We start from the raw sequence: 8,476 nt of genomic DNA, 5'->3' as shown, positions 1-8,476 counted from the left end.
GAGAACTTGAAAGTCCTATCAAGGATGCGGGAGTCCTTCGCGGGTGCCTCGTCTCCCATCCAGGCTGGCACCACCTTGCCGTTCTCCCACAGAGGCAAGTTTCATAAATCTGCAGACGTCACCTTTTTTTTCCGAAACTATAGTTACTTACATAATTTGATCTGCTCCCTCTATGGCTCCGGTATTGCTCATGCCTTGTGATTGATAAGGGCCTTCCATATTCTTCTTTCATATTTAAAAACCCTTATGCAAATTCTGCCAGCAGCACAGCAAACTAAAGTTTTTGCATTAATGCTTCGTATTATTCACATACAAAAATTCCATTTAAATCTCATTAAGCTTGTGACATAAATCCAAACAAACTAGAAAATGCCCCGTTAAGGTGGAAAAGTGACATATGTCTTCCAGTCCCCTGGCAGAGCAACACCAAATGAAAAAAATGATAAAAGTGCTCCCCATTTGGGACAATATACCAATGGACACATATGTTACTTTTCTGCCTCTAACTGTTCGCAGCCTTCCTGCCTTTATCTCAATAGCATTTAAATGAAGTATTTGTCAGCAACTGTTTCTGGTAATGTGACGTATGTGATTCAGTAAGGCGGCGAGCTGAGTTTCTGGAAACATAACGGTATCCTGGGAAAATCATAAAAAGTCTGTCTGCTAACGGCATTTTTTTGATTTCCCTCTAGGCATTTCTTGGGGTTCATGGTATGATTTATCTGTCATGTAGTATTAACAATATACCTTTCAGGGACTGGAGGTTGAGTGGGGCCCCTGAGCTGCCTGCCTCAACCCCCCACCAAAACTGAATGGCCTTTGTGCTGCCTTGCCTCATCTCCAACCAGTTTTTCCTTGAAAACAATTATAATAATATCAGCAGGTTACAGAGCCTTTACAGTAGTACCCTACCCTCTTCAGGACCACTGCTAATGGTCAATTTTAATTCTGTAATGTGTTTAGGTTAGAGATTTGGGGAGCTGGGTACGATCAGCTCTGGCCCTTAGTGACTGCAAATCGGAGATTATGATGCGAACAGTACAAGGTCACCCCAGTACTTTGAATTTTTTTAAGGTTTATTTATTTTGCAGAGAGAAAGAGAGAGCACGAGCAGGGGAAGGGCAGAGAGGGAGGGAGACACAGAACCTGAAGCAGGCTCCAGGCTCTGAGCTGTCAGCACAGAGCCCGACGCGGGGCTCGAACTCACAAACTGGGAGATCCTGACCTGAGCTGAAGTTGGAGGCTTAACCGATTGAGCCACGAATGATGCTATTGCCATACCATAATCAGTTACATATTTACCTCAAAAAAAATAGTCGGATTTTGGCTTTGGGTGCAGCTCTCAGTAGCTGCGGGACTCAGAAGGCTCAACGGGAGTATCTGAAAAGGCAGGAACGCCCCTGGTTGTCGAAAGGCCAAGGTCTTGGGCCAACACTTACGGCTCTCCACCTGCTCTTGTCAAGCCTTCAGAGACTCCAGCGGAAAAGAGTGATGCAAAAGGAATGCCCGCCCTCCAGCCCCTGGGACCCTCCTGGTTCTGTTTCCTGAAGTGGTCGAGAGCATAGGCAGAGATGCTCTCCCTGGCCTACCCATTTCAGAGAAAGAGAAGGACAGTGAGAGTCAGGGAGAGAAATGGAGAGTGTGACCAGAGACACAGAACCAAGTCTGATGTGAGGCTGCCTCTTTCACCTGCGTGGCTCCTACCCGCCTTCACTGCCCTTCGCTTCCCTGAGGCCGCCTCTCCTCCAGGTGGCACCTGCATGAGGCAGAGGGCCCTTGTGACCTATCTTGGCCTCTACACCACAAGGCACCTCTCAGTTTGCCACCCAGAAGGTGGAGCAGTGAGCTGGGTAGGATCCAACCCCTGTGGCCACGCTGCCTGGGGTCCGATCTCACTCTGCCACTTACTGAGCCACCTTGGGTGAGGTACCTACCCTTCCCTGCTTCCATTTCCTCATCAGTAAAATAACAACAAAAAAATCGGTAAAATCAGTAAAATCTATTTTAATTACCGCCTCACAAATACAGGTGCTCTGTAAGCATAACATACCATTATTATTTTATATATACAATTGACTCTCTCCCCCACTAGACAGACAGCCAGGTAAGTCAGGGCCGGTTTTGCTCAGTGCTTGGCTGAATAGATGTTGATGGATGAATAGATACCAGCGATTTGAAAGTATTCATAGAATTAAGAAAATGCATGATTCCAGATACATCTGTGGGGTGCTTTCTCTTTAAAAACTTTACAAAAATATTATTGAGTGGGGCGCCTGGGTGGCGCAGTCGGTTAAGCGTCCGACTTCAGCCGGGTCACGATCTCGCGGTCCGTGAGTTCGAGCCCCGCGTCAGGCTCTGGGCTGATGGCTCGGAGGCTGGAGCCTATTTCCGATTCTGTGTCTCCCTCTCTCTCTGCCCCTCCCCCGTTCATGCTCTGTCTCTCTCTGTCCCAAAAATAAATAAAAAACGTTGAAAAAAAATTAAAAAAAAAATATTATTGAGTTCTAGACGACACATTAAAAACAGCACACATCTGAAGTGGACAATTAGATAAGTTTTGACGTTTGTAAATAGCCATGAAACCGTAACCGCACCAACACAAGGAGCCCTTTAAAATCCTTCCCTCAAGTCCTCTCCCCTCCCCCACAACCTCTGATTTGCTTCCTGTGAGTAGGGATTAATTTGCATTATCTCGAGTTTTATATAAATGGACTTAACACCACGCACTCGCTTTTGTTCGCTTCCTTCACTCGGCATCGTTACTTGGAGAGTCATTCATGTTATGTATATCAATGGACACACACTTTCTTTTCTTTGGAGTAAATATCTATTTGTGGAACGGCTGACCATATAGTAAGTGTAAGTTTAACTTGGTAACAGACTGCTTTCCAAAGCGGTTGGAACATTTTACATGCCCACCAGCGGTAGATGAGAGCTCCAGCTTTCCTAATCCTTGCTAATACTTCCTGTGATGAGTCTATTTAATTTTTCATTCTGATAGGTGTGAAGTGGTATTTCACTGTGACTTTTGTTTAAGTTCGCCTATTGGCTGGTGTTGGGCTTCTCTTCGTGTGTTTATTTGTCATCCGTAGATCTTTGGTGAATTGTTCAAATCTTCGGCCAAGTTTTTATTGCGTTGTGTATTTTCTGACTGTTGAATGTCAGAGTTCTTTACATGGTGAAAAGACAAACAGAGACATATTAGAAATACTAAGCGTTTATTTGAGTAAAAATCAATTCAAATCAGGCAGTGCCCAATCAGAACTGGTCAGAAGTGCTCCCCCAACAGGAGCTAGGGGAGAGACTTTTATAGAAAAGATGTGGAAGCCAAGCAAGGAAATTATTTGATTGACCGTAGCTTCAGTGTGCTGGACTTGGAAAAGCTCAACTGGTTCGTTGCCCTTAGGTTTTGATCTCTTATCCTTGAGGCGTTTACAGGCTTTGGCTTGGGTTTGCTTACACAAACTCCCGGGGTATTAGAACCACATCAGTCTCATGGCCTCCTTTTAAGAGGAGAATTTTGTTGAGAATTTAAGAATTCCCCCTTTTGGTCATTCTCTCATACATGAGCGATTGGCCCCAAATGTGGCATCAGTGCCACTCTCGGTCACCATCAGGATAAAGTTGTTCTTGTCTCATTGGGAAATTCATGGGTCATAATGTCAGGTGCACGGAAGAGCTGTTTTTGTTGACCTTCTAGTTGTTCATTTGTTTCTCCAAGCACAGCGAGGCCATCTGATGTGGCTGCAAATGCACATGCAAGACCCTTGAGAGAACACAGCCCACCAGGGAGAATACAATGATGATTATCAGGAGGATAAAACCAAGGGACTGGATTATGTTCCCCTACCCAGGGCTCCTACTAACCAAACCAGTTGGTTATCAGACAAATCAAAGAATGTGCCTGAAGGGTCATCAACCCAATTTAGCCAAGTAGGGGGGTTGTTAATTTCTCGCATTCGACACAAAACCAGAGTTATTGATCCGGGTATTGTCATGGCACAGACGCCTCCTTGTTTAGCCAAGAACTAATCCAAACCAATTCTATTATCGAAAACCACCTTGGCGAGAAAGCCTAGGGACTTTTGTTGCACAGCTGTAGCCTTAACAGTAGAATTAGTGATAGCTGCCAGAGTTAAGGAATATTGTCTTCCCACGCATTAACAGAGAGTAAAGGGAGACAAGTCATGAAAAGGCAAAGGGAATAATAGTTACATATCAGAGATGAGGATCTGGATCCATGATCCTGGTAGAACTACCCACCTCTCAAGGTGTCATCTGCTTCCGGGGAGGAACCTCCTTAGTGTATTTTAATTTTAATATTGGATCTTCAGTTGGTGGGAGTTCCAAGAGTCTAGAGGAGCCCCGTATAATTGGAAGATAGGGATTCAAGGTTCAAGACCTTGAAGTTGTATTACAATCACAGTAAGGAAGAGGACCGGGTATGGTCCCTCCCAACAAGGCTCCAGGGAAGCATCTGTTCTTAGTGATTGCAAATCAGAAAAATTGGAAAACATAAGAGACATTAGTTTGGAGAGTCATAGCCAGATATTTGAGGAAACCAGAAGAATTCCAGACCCGGACTGGTTTACAGGATGTTAGTACCCACGAGATTGTGTTATAGTTTCCTACTGAAACAAAATTTTTTTTCTCTCTACAGTCATCTTCATTTCTACCAAAGATAATCACAGGAAGACTAATTTGTTTGCAAAATAATTCCAGTCTCGTTAAACTTGGCCTGATTATTTATGTAAGGGCAGCAAGAATAGTGATTGACCACATCAGCTCTGTAGAAGTCATCTTTGTTGGAATTTTTTCATAAATACATTGGATTTTTAAAAGCCTCTCATGGCTAAGAAGCCAAGCCAAGGCCTCAGCATCAAACTTTGTCTACAATACCTATAGATCTGGTTGATTCCTCTCTGTTTTGAAGTCCCCCAAATATCCTGAGTTTCCTATGGCTGCCAAGAAGTGACCTTTCTTCCTCACCTTTCTTGGTAATGTTTGGAACCCTGTAAGCAAGATACCAGGTGGGTTCTTGAAAGAGCTTTATTGGTTCCATAAAGTCAACCTTAGTTTCTTAAAACTGTCTGGTCATATCTGGTTTTATGTATATCATTCTCAAAGATGACATTTCAGTCAAAACCTTCGTATAATATAACCAAAGTGTCCAATTGTGGCCTGTGGTATATAAGCAAAACAGATTCTTACTAAATTTATGTAAATAACTACAATGCCCTGAGAATAAGAATATTCAGTAAGTTTCTGAATTCTGGAGGGATTAAGTAAAGAGAAAAAATAAATGTCTCAATCCTATTTATAAAAGTATACCTTGCCAAACTGCTGTAAAGCACAGATAGGTTAAAAAGAAAAGAGCAAAAGATTTTCTTACACCTGGAAAACCAAAACATTAAAGAACCGGCAATGTTTCAAACAAAGAGTCATGGAAAATTATGTTCATCCTTACCTGTTCTGTCAATCCATGTTATTAACTCTTATTTTACTTGAACCTAGTTTTCCCTTTAAAAAGTTCTACAAATTCTGACCCAGGCCAATGGTACAGTCTCGAGATTTTCAGAAACATATATTCTAGAGTACTTATCAGAGTCCTTTCCATGGCTTTCTCTGAAGAAAAAGCACTTTTGCAAAAGCCTCAAAGTAAAACATGGTTAGAAATTTGATGAGAGTTCATATTATAAGGAGATTTAGTTATTTCTATGGCATTCGGTAATTTAAGATAATAATCAGAGTATTGACAAATTTCTATGAATTGTAAAAGCTTTCTGAAATACCTATATTAGTAACATACATCCATACACATGTAACTTAAGAAAGTTTATCATCACTTATTTGACAATGCTTTCCATGTAATTTAACATACAAAATAAACCTAGTTCATTTAATATCTCTCTTTTATAAGGTGAGAGACAAATCCTTTTAGATTTTCCAGGGACCGTCGAGAAGATCTCCAAGCTAGTTTATGGGCAGAAAGATTCCATTTGGAATTTGATTGGGGAAAGTTTTCAAACTGGAAAAATATTTGAACATTGATCAAATAGGGTGACAGATCATTATGAAATAATACTTAATCTTTTAACCAAAGTGACAATAGATTTTAAAGGCAAATGCAGAAGGCGACATAGTTGTGGGGGGAAATTAGCTCTTTTAATATTGAGAAGACTGTGTTCTCCCAAGTAATTGAAGACCTGAGAAAGACAGCATTAAGCCCAGGAAATTATTTTGGTAAGATAAAATCCTTGCTTTTTAAGCAGACTACCAAAAAGGTAAAGAAAATCATTTCACAATCTCTTATCAAGACCAATAGTCCAAGAAAACTATGTCCTTTTAACAAGAGAAAACCACATTCTGATTTTGTACCAGGATACTCTTGGTATTAAGGCCTATTCTTTAAATAAATCTATTCTAATCTGAGCCAGCTTGATCACACATGAAATTCCTTTCCTAAGGGTCCTTTTCCACAAACCTGCTACAATTTTTTACATCTGTTGTCTTATATGTTTCCTTTTTCTCACTCTGGAACAACCAGTCATCCTACATTAGGACAAAATTACCCGTTTTCCCTGAACAACAAAAACAACAAAAATGCCCTTAGTACCTTTCTTTATCCAAAAAAGAGGACCACCATTTTCCTTATCTGCTTTTCATACACAGTTGTTTCCTTTCACCCTTATTATTTCTACAAGTTTTAATTACATATATTGACTAGAATTCTTAACCCTTAGAAACCTTAATTTCTAATAAAAACTAAGAAGTGAGTGTAGAGGCCACTTTTAGGCAACAGGCTTGAGCAATGGAAACCTGAGTAAGACCCCCTGGCTGATTACACACAGACTTATTTGGTGACCCACCTCAAAATACCCATAAGCCCTAGCTGACCAATGGGCTACTTACAGCCAGGCACAGTTACCAAAAAAGGAAAATTCCATACATTCCCATACCTCCTCACCTTCCCCCTTTAAATATGGTCCCCACCCACTGCCTTGTTGCAGACAGTCTCTGCTTTGCTGTCTTACCTGTCGTTGCCTTGCAGTTTATTCAATAAACTTCTATCTCCTTTGCTCTGCCTATGATGAATTCTTTCACCACCCACGCTGCCATATTCCACCTGATCCATTCACCCCACATTTGGGGGCCTCCATCTGATTGGGGGAGACACCACAATAAGCAATAACAGTGCATTGGAAAATTTATAAATACATTTCATAATTTCTAGAAGTCTATTCTACCTTAGAGTAAATTTTTCAACTTGGTATAAGTTTACAAATAAATGCCAATATGTTAAGTTCTTCTAAGAAGAAGCCAGAAATAGATAAATCTATGTCCAGAAATTAATGTTTAAGAATTTTATCTTATTTGGAAATGCTCTAGACAATCCATGAATACCTTCATTTAATAAACTTACTGTAACATTAAGGTTTCAAGTTACCAAAAAGACTTCGGAAACTATTTTCAAGTAGATATACCATTAAATTATTATTGAAATGTTCACTTATAAATTTTTATCTTACTTACGTCTATTTGATTTACTTGCTCTTAACAAATTATGTTTAGCTGACTCACGAAAATCTCACAAAATATTAAACAGCTAACCATCATCTTAAGTTATTTTTCTTGATGGAAAAATTTGTAACAAGGATAACATGAGCGTATTTTACTTTATTTTTTTTAAGAGAAAGATAGCGCAAGTAAGACAGAGGGGGAGAGAGACAGAGAGAGAGAGAGAGAGGGAGAATCTCCAGCAGACTCCATGCTCAGTGAGGGGACTGACATGGGCTCTCCATCCCATGGTCCTGGGGTCATGACCCGAGCCAAAATCAAGGGTCAGATGCTCAACCAACTGAGCCACCGAGGCACCCCACGTTTATTTGACTTTTAAGAAACTCAGGTAGATTAAGGTCACATTACTGATGTGCTGTTTTTAATCTTAATAACTCTGAAGACATGCATATTCTGATTAAAGCAGCAAATTTAAGTTAGGTTTTATTTACTGAAGATTATCCCAGATCATGTGAACTCGAAAAACATTTGGGTTAGTTCCTACATTTCTGAGGAAATATTTAATGTATATAATTGCTTATTTTTCTTTAAGCCAATTAAATAGAGATCTTTTACAAATTTTGGTATTACCATCCAAAGGGGAAAAAATCACTCATCTATAACATATGCATAACATACATATATAGACATAACTAAACAGTCAGATACAAACAAAGATCTTATAGCTTTCATTTTAAAATTTTAGTCATGAGACAGGTAAGATCATGCAAATCTTGCTAGTTTATAAAAGAACAGCTGGATCCAAATTGGTTTCTGGCAGGTGAGGTAAGTTAAGTTTTCCTGCTCAGAGGGCATAAGTTTTTACTAATATTTGCAGAGAAGACTTTTAATATTTCCACTCACCTAGTTTCCAAATAGCGTGTTGTCCTTGTTGTTCTGATAAGAATTACTTCCCTAA

At 40.2% G+C, this 8,476-nt stretch overlaps 1 long non-coding RNA gene across 1 annotated transcript in view; it reads right to left on the bottom strand.

Annotated features, from left to right (window-relative positions):
* Nucleotides 1-1,980: 1,980 nt before the first annotated feature.
* Nucleotides 1,981-8,476, bottom strand: part of LOC109245343 (uncharacterized) — a 112,738-nt gene continuing 106,242 nt past the window's right edge. Inside the window, exons 4-6 of the long non-coding RNA XR_008422837.1 lie at nucleotides 7,035-7,160; nucleotides 2,511-3,744; nucleotides 1,981-2,273 (exon numbers count right to left, since the gene is read on the bottom strand). This is a non-coding gene — a long non-coding RNA (uncharacterized LOC109245343). The remainder of the gene's footprint in view (nucleotides 2,274-2,510; nucleotides 3,745-7,034; nucleotides 7,161-8,476) is intronic.

Source organism: Panthera pardus, unplaced genomic scaffold (assembly GCF_024362965.1).
Source record: "Panthera pardus isolate Hobbes unplaced genomic scaffold, ASM2436296v1 HiC_scaffold_17, whole genome shotgun sequence".
In the NCBI taxonomy this organism is placed as follows: domain Eukaryota; kingdom Metazoa; phylum Chordata; class Mammalia; order Carnivora; family Felidae; genus Panthera; species Panthera pardus.
Note: the sequence above shows the minus strand (reverse complement) of the source record. Positions and strands in the feature narration are given on the sequence as shown.